The sequence below is a fragment of the Lathyrus oleraceus genome, chromosome 6, assembly GCF_024323335.1.
Source record: "Lathyrus oleraceus cultivar Zhongwan6 chromosome 6, CAAS_Psat_ZW6_1.0, whole genome shotgun sequence".
NCBI classification, from domain to species: Eukaryota; Viridiplantae; Streptophyta; class Magnoliopsida; order Fabales; family Fabaceae; genus Lathyrus; species Lathyrus oleraceus.
In genome coordinates, this window is record NC_066584.1 from 388051044 (window position 1) to 388059716 (window position 8673).

Below are 8673 nucleotides of genomic sequence, written 5' to 3' on the forward strand. Positions count from 1 at the left end.
TTACATTCTAGGGCTAAGAAGATTGAAATTAAACATCATTTTTTATGTGACTATGTTCATAAGGGTATTTTTCATTTAAAATTTATTGATACAAGCCATCAATGGGCTGTTATCTTTACAAAACCCCTTGCTGAAGATAGATTCGTTTTTATTCTGAAAAACTTATTTATGAATTTTTGTCCAGAATGAAAAGATTATTTCAGAATGTTTAAGTCTTCAAAATTCTAGATTAGATTCTGAGAATTTATTTGTTGACTCTGAAACATGAGCTTTTGAAGTAAGGACGTTTCATGAATCAGAAAGGTTCTTATCAGAAGTAATCTTATCAATTTGTATTATTGATTCTGAACAGTCATTGCATTAAATGGTTGTCATATCGTTTGATTTCATGTGGTTCTAGATGGTGACAGTTGTTCCACTTTCTGAGCATGCGTGACGATAGTCTGACACATTGGGTTTCACAATTCTTGGAATTAGGTTAAAATATCTTACGCTTCTCCACATGACTGCATATTTTTACCTTGTCATCATTGCAAAGATTTCTATTTAAACCCACTTCACTCACATTTTCACACTACGCGCATAATATTCCCACGCTTTCACCTTTCAAACCTAAAACACCTATCTACAACCGTTCATCCTCTCATTCAACTTCAACAATGGCTTCTCCTCAACAACAAACTCAACAACATATTCATCTACAGTTTCAACAACTGCAACTAGCTCATCCTCAATCTCCTCCTAGATCAGTCACCATTGAAATCACTCCTTCATCCAAAGAAGAAATTAGTGAAAGTAATATCCCGTCAGAAAATTATCCTATCTTCACAAAGATCGATCCACAAGAAGTTTTGGCATACTACATAGAGATTTGTCTTAAAGATAATATTGACCCACTGGTGGATCCCTTAAATCTTCCTGATGACTACCTAGTTGTTCAGATGCCTCCTCTTCCATCCCAAAACCCTTAGTTTTCAAAAATAGTATTCGCACATGTGTGTGTGTGTATGTGTGTGCATGCGCTTTTTGTCTAAGTGTGTGTGCCTTTTTATGTCTGTTAGAATACTTGTTGCTTTTCTATTGTGTTTTTCGTTGTATTTTTGTAATCAACTGTATCTTTTCTGCCTTTTGGCATGATTAATGAAATTTTTGTTTGTTTCTTTCCAATCTTTATTTTATTTGTCTATGTCTTTTTGATTGATGACAAAGGGGGAGAAACATATCTAAGGGAAGAATCGTAATTAATTTTGACATACCTAAATTCCTAACTAAGAACCCAAACATTGTTTAATGTTTATGCTAATAACTACTTCGAAGAATAGTGTGTTAACTATTTTGCAGGGTTAAGTTCAAAGGTCATAATGGTTATGTTCAAACATCAGAAGCTCCTTTGAAGCTTCAAAGATCAGAATGTAAAGTTACTAGTTTCTGAAGAAATGGTCTACTATCTGAGTCCGAAAAACTTTCATGCAGATGATTGAGAATCAGATCCAAGCATATGAGTCTTCAAGGAATTAATAACCATGTTTTGAACTTGGAACATTGGGTACTTGGCATCAAGTTTTGAAGAATTGGAAAATTTGGCATCAAGCTATGAGGAAGTGTAACATCCATAGTAATTAGACTTGGCAATCAAGATTTTAAGAAGAATTCTTAACCCGGTTCTAAAAGTTCTTCTCAAAGAGTTTTGTTCTTCAAATGTAATCTAGATCTGAAAGAAAATTTCAAGAGAACTAGAATTCAAGCGTCTGAAGATAACCAACTCTGAAGCTTCTTCAAAAGAATTCAACCAAGTTTCTGAAGTGAAGCTCATCAGAATGTTGATGTTAACAAACCAATCCTCTGGACAATATCAAGCAACTTCTAAAGATAACCCACTCTGAAGCTTCTTCAAAAGAATTCAACCAAGCTTATGAATTGAAGCTCATCAGAATGTTGATATTAACAAACTAGTACTCTGGATAACATCAAGCAACTTTTGGAGATAAACCAGATTCCGATTGAAAATCATTCTGGTTCTTCAAAAAGGTTAATCAGGAAAGTGTTCTTTCATTTTGATTTTATCTTTTTAGGATTATACATCTCAGAGGGATCTTTTTGCTTCTGTAAGATGTATTCTTTTATGATTACCTTGTACAAAACTATTCATCAAAATACATGTTTTGTCATCAACAAAAAGGGGGAGATTGTTAGAACAAGATTTGGTTATGTATTTATATCTTGAGTTTTGATGATAACAATGTTGTATTTGTGTGAGAACAATTTTTGTACCCTAATGGTTTGTTATTGTGTACCTTTAACAACCAATTTTGATTCTGAGTATATGACGTGCAACATCATCAGTTTCATGATAATGAGTTCCAATTCCGCTTATGCGCTAGTCATAAGAAGTTATGAAAGATGTTGAATATTGTTGCTGCAATGATCTTTCTGCTTCTGTGCTGATTCACTCCTGAGAAGCTTTTGAGGAGAAGCTATGTTGCTGCTGCAACGTTCTTTTAGTTCGTGCTTCTGGACGTGACTCTGATTACTAAACTTCTGAAGAATGGCAAGCTTATGAAGTTGTTTTACTTAGTTGAAGATTCTAAAGATCTCAAGCTAGAGGATTGAGGTTATCAAGGTTCTGACTGTAGATTTTGAAGACTCTGAAGATTCTGAAGATACTAAAGATCTCAAGCCATACTACTGACGTTGTCAAGGTTCTGACCGAAGATTCTGAAGTTTCTGAATCCAGCTTTATGTTTCTTCATTTCATGCTTCATCAAATTTCATCATAAGCCAATGAAATTGATGATAAGATCAAATGGGAACGTGATCAAATAATACATAATACAAAATAAATATCCTTTCCATTACCTGATATCATGGGCAAGGACAATACTATACATCACACTTGTCACTGAATTTGTGGGCGAAGGACAGTATAGAGTCTCACTCCTTTCACCATCCAACAGTGGACAACCGCTCTATGAAATTTCCCCATTTTGCCCTCCAACGGTCTTCTTCTTATGCTATATAAGTGAAACTTTGAGACTTGAAGAAATCTGTCGATGCTACAACAATTTTGACAAGTCTGTTTCTTTGTGAAAAGCTATCAATTTTTGTACACAGTTTTTCTTTAAGTAATTGTTTATCATTTGTGTTAAATCTGCTTGTATATAAGCAACTTGTAACACACACAAAATTATTCAAACTGTTTGTTTGATTCCTTAAGGAGACTAGGGTATAGTCGGATCCTTGAGAAGAAAAAAAGGATATTCTTTGTGAGTCTTTAAGGAGACTAGGGTATAATCGGATCCTTGAGAAGACAAAGAAGGTTATTCTTTGTGATTATTGCAATCTGTTGATTATAGTGGATTAAGTCCTTGTGTATAAGGCAAAATAACCTTGGCAGGTGGACTGAAATAGCTTTGAGTTTCAAGCAAACTAGGATAAAAATACGTGTGTTTTTATCTCATTATTACTAACTTTTAAGTGGTGTTTTTGGGTTGGTAAAAAACTTTTTTTTTCCGTAAAACCCAATTCAAACCCCATTTCTTGTGTTTTTCACACCTTCAAGAACTTCCAAAACACATGGTGTCACTTAAGCATTATGCTCTAGGGACTATTGTCAATTTGGAAACATTGCCAGCATATACCCCAGACGGGACTTGTGTTAGTGGTAATGGCATATTCCACTGACTCTTCTGGGTGTATAAACCATGCATCAAAGGTTTTTCTTTCTGTAAACCTATTATACAAATTGATGGAACATGGTTGTACGGGAAACAACATTTTTCCAATCGCATTTGCACTAGTTGAAGGGGAGACTGCTGGGGGATGAAGTTTTTTCCTAAAAAAACTTTGATTACACGTTGCTTCTCAGTCTAACTTATGTTTGATCTCGGACAGACACCCATCAATTGTGAGTTCCTATAAAAACATTAAAAACGGATGGCAGGATCCTCTTTCGACGTATGTCTACTGCATTAGACATATCGCTCAAAATTTCATGCGGGAGATCAAAGGTAAAACATTATAGAAGAAGGTTGTCAACGTGGGGTATGCATTAATAGAAACTTCCTCCAAACACTACCGCGAAGACATCAGATTGTCAAAGGCAGATGTAGTAAGGTGGATCGATAATATTCCGTTGGAGAAGTGGACTAGGGAATATGACAATGGTCAATAATGGGGCCACATGACAACAAGTCTCATGGAATCAATGCACTTTGTCTTCAAAGGCATCTGAAACCTACCAATAACCGCTTTAGTTCGAGTAACATATTTTAGTGTTATAATTTGGGCAGCTATTCAGTGATGCTTTTATGAAATTCATTAAAGAGGAAGTTGTCAAAGCTAACACACACGTGGTCACAGTGTTTAATTGTACTAAAGGTTGGTACAGTGTTGCTAAGTCAATGGATCACAATGAAGACATGCCAAGGGGACACTATCGAGTGGAACTAGCTAGAGGTTGGTGCGATTGCGGAAATTTCCAAGCCTTTCGTATGCCCTTCTCCCATGTCATAGTAGCATGTTCAAAGGTTCGACATGATCCTTCCAACTTAGTATCTTCCGTTTACAAAGTGATAAACATATGCAATGTTTACAAAATTAGTTTTCGGTGGTAGCAAAAGAGGATTATTTGCCTGCATATCAAGAGGACATACTTGGGCACAATTAAATAATGCGAAGAAAGAAAAAAGGGTTGCCCAAATAGCACCTGTATTCGAACCGAAATGGATATGGCGAACAAAATGGTGCGATTGTGTAGTTCATATCGTCAGCCCGATCATAATCGTACAAACTGTTCCAGTGTTGGACCAAGCACAACAACATAATTTTAATTGTAACCCTTTTGTTTTATATTAAAAACAACATTCATTTCATAAATATCATAAGATTTAGTTACAATAACTTGAAAACAACAATTAAACATAATTAAACAACAACTCAAACAACTACAACAATTAAATAACATCACAAACAAATAAAACAAATAAACAACATAACTATGCAATTACAACCATCAAAACAATTGTGATAACTATACATCATCATGTGAATATCTCTGTCAGTTTTAACATTTACCCAGAAACAAACTTCTCCATCTAACCAACATTTACCCCAACATTTACCCAGAAACAAAACAATTCTTCTGTTTTTTTCATCCTCTGCAATTTCTCCATCTAACCAACGGTTCAATGTCCTTTTAAGATGTTTGAATGTATCTACATTCCAAAGTTGGATCTTCATCAGAGGTTGCACTGCCGAAAAAATTAAATCGACATTTCTCTTATGAATATAAGGACACATATATGAAGACATTTTAAAGAAAAATAAAAGGAGATTGAAGAAAAATGGAAGGATATAGTTAGAATATGTGTGAAAAATCATAGGAGTGTGATGTTGTATTTATAGACGTGTAAAGGAGCAGTAGCCACATGCATTGGCGCATCCACTGGGTGGATTATGCATGCGTCATTGCATGTGGCGCATTACACATGCATGCACCACTTCAAGTGGCGCCTTTGTTCAACTGAATCATTGCATGCCCCAATGCAAATGGCGCCTTGGTTCATTTTTTTTTTGGAAAAATGGTTATATTGGTAAATATTTTGAAATAGTGGTTATTTTGATATTATTTTTTAAAAACATGATTATTTAAAAATAAATAAAAAAAATAGTGATTTTACTCAATTATTTTTAAGAGTTACTTATGTATTTTAATTATTATAATATATATAGTGGAAACTGAAATTTGTTCCAAATACACTTAATTTAGGACAAACGGAGTAGGGGTGTGCAAAAATTTAGTTAACCAAACTATATTACTAAACTAAATCGCATTGCACCATAAAATAACTGAATTCCTTGAATGTTTAATGAACTGAACCATCTAAATCAAACAATTCTAATTCAATTTAAAACCGGTTCATAAACAATTTCCTTTTATCAACTTCTTTAATTATATAAATAATTTTTTTTTATAAAAAGAAGAAGAATTATTGAGAATAAGAAAAATGGAAATTAAAAAATATTAGTAATTATGAAAAATAAAAAATATTTTATTGAAAATTAAAAATAAAATTATAAAAAGAAAAGTATAGTTTTTTTAGAAAAAATAATTGAAACTAAATTTTTTTGTATTCCATAAAATTAAAAATATCTTTTTGATAAAAAATATTTTTTTATTCATTAAAAAAATATAATTAAATTTGAAATAAAAAAATACTTTTTCAAAAAAAATAAAAAATTATAGTTTTTTGAAATAAAAAATTATTTTTTATGAAAAATAAAAAATTATTACTTTTTTAAATAAAAAATTCTGGAATTTTTTTTGAAAAATAAAAATACTTTTTGTAGTGAAATTTTTTCCCAAATTTTAAAATTTATTATTCTGAAACTTTTTATATAGATAATAAATATAATATTCTATTCTGAAATTTTTATTTTTCCAAAAAAAAAAAAATATTCTGGATTTTTTTCTGAAAAATTCAAATTAAAATAATTTTTTTTTGCCAAAAATTTTTAAAAAAAATCTGTTTTTTTACTTTTTTTCAAAAAATAATTAATTTAATTTAGTTTTTATAAATAAAAGATTTTTTTTAAATAAATCTTTTCAAATATTATAAAAAAAAGAGTTTTAAATTTATTATTTTTTATGAAATTTAAAAAATTGATTTTAAAAGAGTTCAAATTATAAATTTGGTTTATAATTGCAAATTGATTATAAACTAGTTTTATAAACACAAACTAGTTATAAACTAGTTTTAAACTAAATTGAAATTATTTTAACAGTTAATTGCATTTTTATTGAAATGATTATTATAAACTCAACTGAACTATAAATATGGTTTGGTTCAGTGCAGTTCATGAACCATGAACACCCCTAAAACGGAGTATACTATTATTTTATTTTATTTTTCCAAATTTGACTATTTAAAATTTTTATACCATTCATGAATGTTATTTAAGAGTTGGTTTGGCCCAGCATTTTAGGAGCTTTCGATCAATTTTTTTATAAAGTCAAAATAGATTAAAATAAAAAAGTATAGTGCAAAAGATCAGGGAACATAGCTTCTAACCCAATAAATCAAAATATTAAAGCAAATTTGTATTAGATGTAGACATTCATACATCACGTGTACAATCTAGGAAACCACTTACGACACAAAATTAAATTGCAAAAAATATGATACATGCATAGACAATCATTAAACTCGGATTTTGAATATGGCGAAAGAACTCGACCGCCAACATAATAACGAATTCAATATCAAACAACTTACTCACAAATTATGGTAAGTAATCACGACCATTTCTGGCCAAACAGCCGAAAATCGATCGCAATCAACCAAAGTAGATTTAAAGACTGCGGAGGTAGAAACTCGAACCAAAGTTATAATCCACTAACCACCTCCAGTCTGAACAACTAAAATATCTTTGACGCAATGGAGACAAACTAAATCTTGAAACCTGCAAATCTCAACAGATCTGGAATGAAACACATATTCAAGAGTCAGAAATATCAACACACTCGTACCAGAGAAGAAGGAGCTTAGATGTGACCGAAAAAACCATCACCTGAAAGAACGATTCAACGAGTACATTAACATCAAAAATAGATTCAGCAAAACTAGATCTGAAATGGTTTGAAACGAATATGAAACGGTAACCCAAATCCAACCCAGAACCATAATCTTCTTCAATGTATATCCGAAAACTACCGTTGACGCATGATAAACAAGACCACCGACAATGATGATTTACCAAAACCAAACTCCTGGGAGAGGAGACTGGACAAACAGAGGGGAGAAATACCATTGTTGGACTGGACTTGCCAAAGAACTATTACAGACCACCGGCGCATTCCGGCAACCATCCAACCCACTCCAACGACTACATCAGGGCGAAACAGTTTGGATTTTTGGGAGAGGAGTAGTGCAGAGTTTTAGAGAGAAGGCTTTATTTTAATCTTTTTAATTTTTCTTCCAATCACCTTAAAATTATAAGTCACCCAAACAAAATTTAAAAGAAGCTTTTGTATTAAAAAAATTATTTTTTATGAAAAAAAATTATGAGACCCTAAGAAAGATAGTGTAACACCCCTTTTTCTACCCCAAAATACTTAACATATAATCAGAGTAAATAAGCACGCATATAAACAAAAGGGCGTCACATCGACGTTTTCAAAAACTAAAAGCTTTCAAAAACCAACATCATTCATCATCAATACACAATACACCTGGTCATTTAAAATAACATATTCCAATTATCATGAATATTCAAGAATATACGTTCGCAGCGGAAAGTAATGAATACTCATGTATCTCATAAAATGATCCATGTTCCATACCATGATCATCTCTCAGTAATCACCTCAAGATAAAATAAAACAAGTAATAACATATTGCATATCCAAACAAGATATGAGTTCAATACTACTAATCTACCTAGTGTTACATGACCAGAGCATTGACTCATTACCTAGTCTTCAAACTAAAACACGGAAACTCTCCGTCTAATCTCGAGCGAGCTACCGTCCACTTACTTCAGCGATACTACTCTGGAGTATCTGCACGATACCCATGTAAAGGTAACATTCCAACAGAAAGGGTGAGAATTCAAATCATTATGAAGAAGTATAATCAATCACAATGATTAAATCAACAATTAAAGGAATTCATC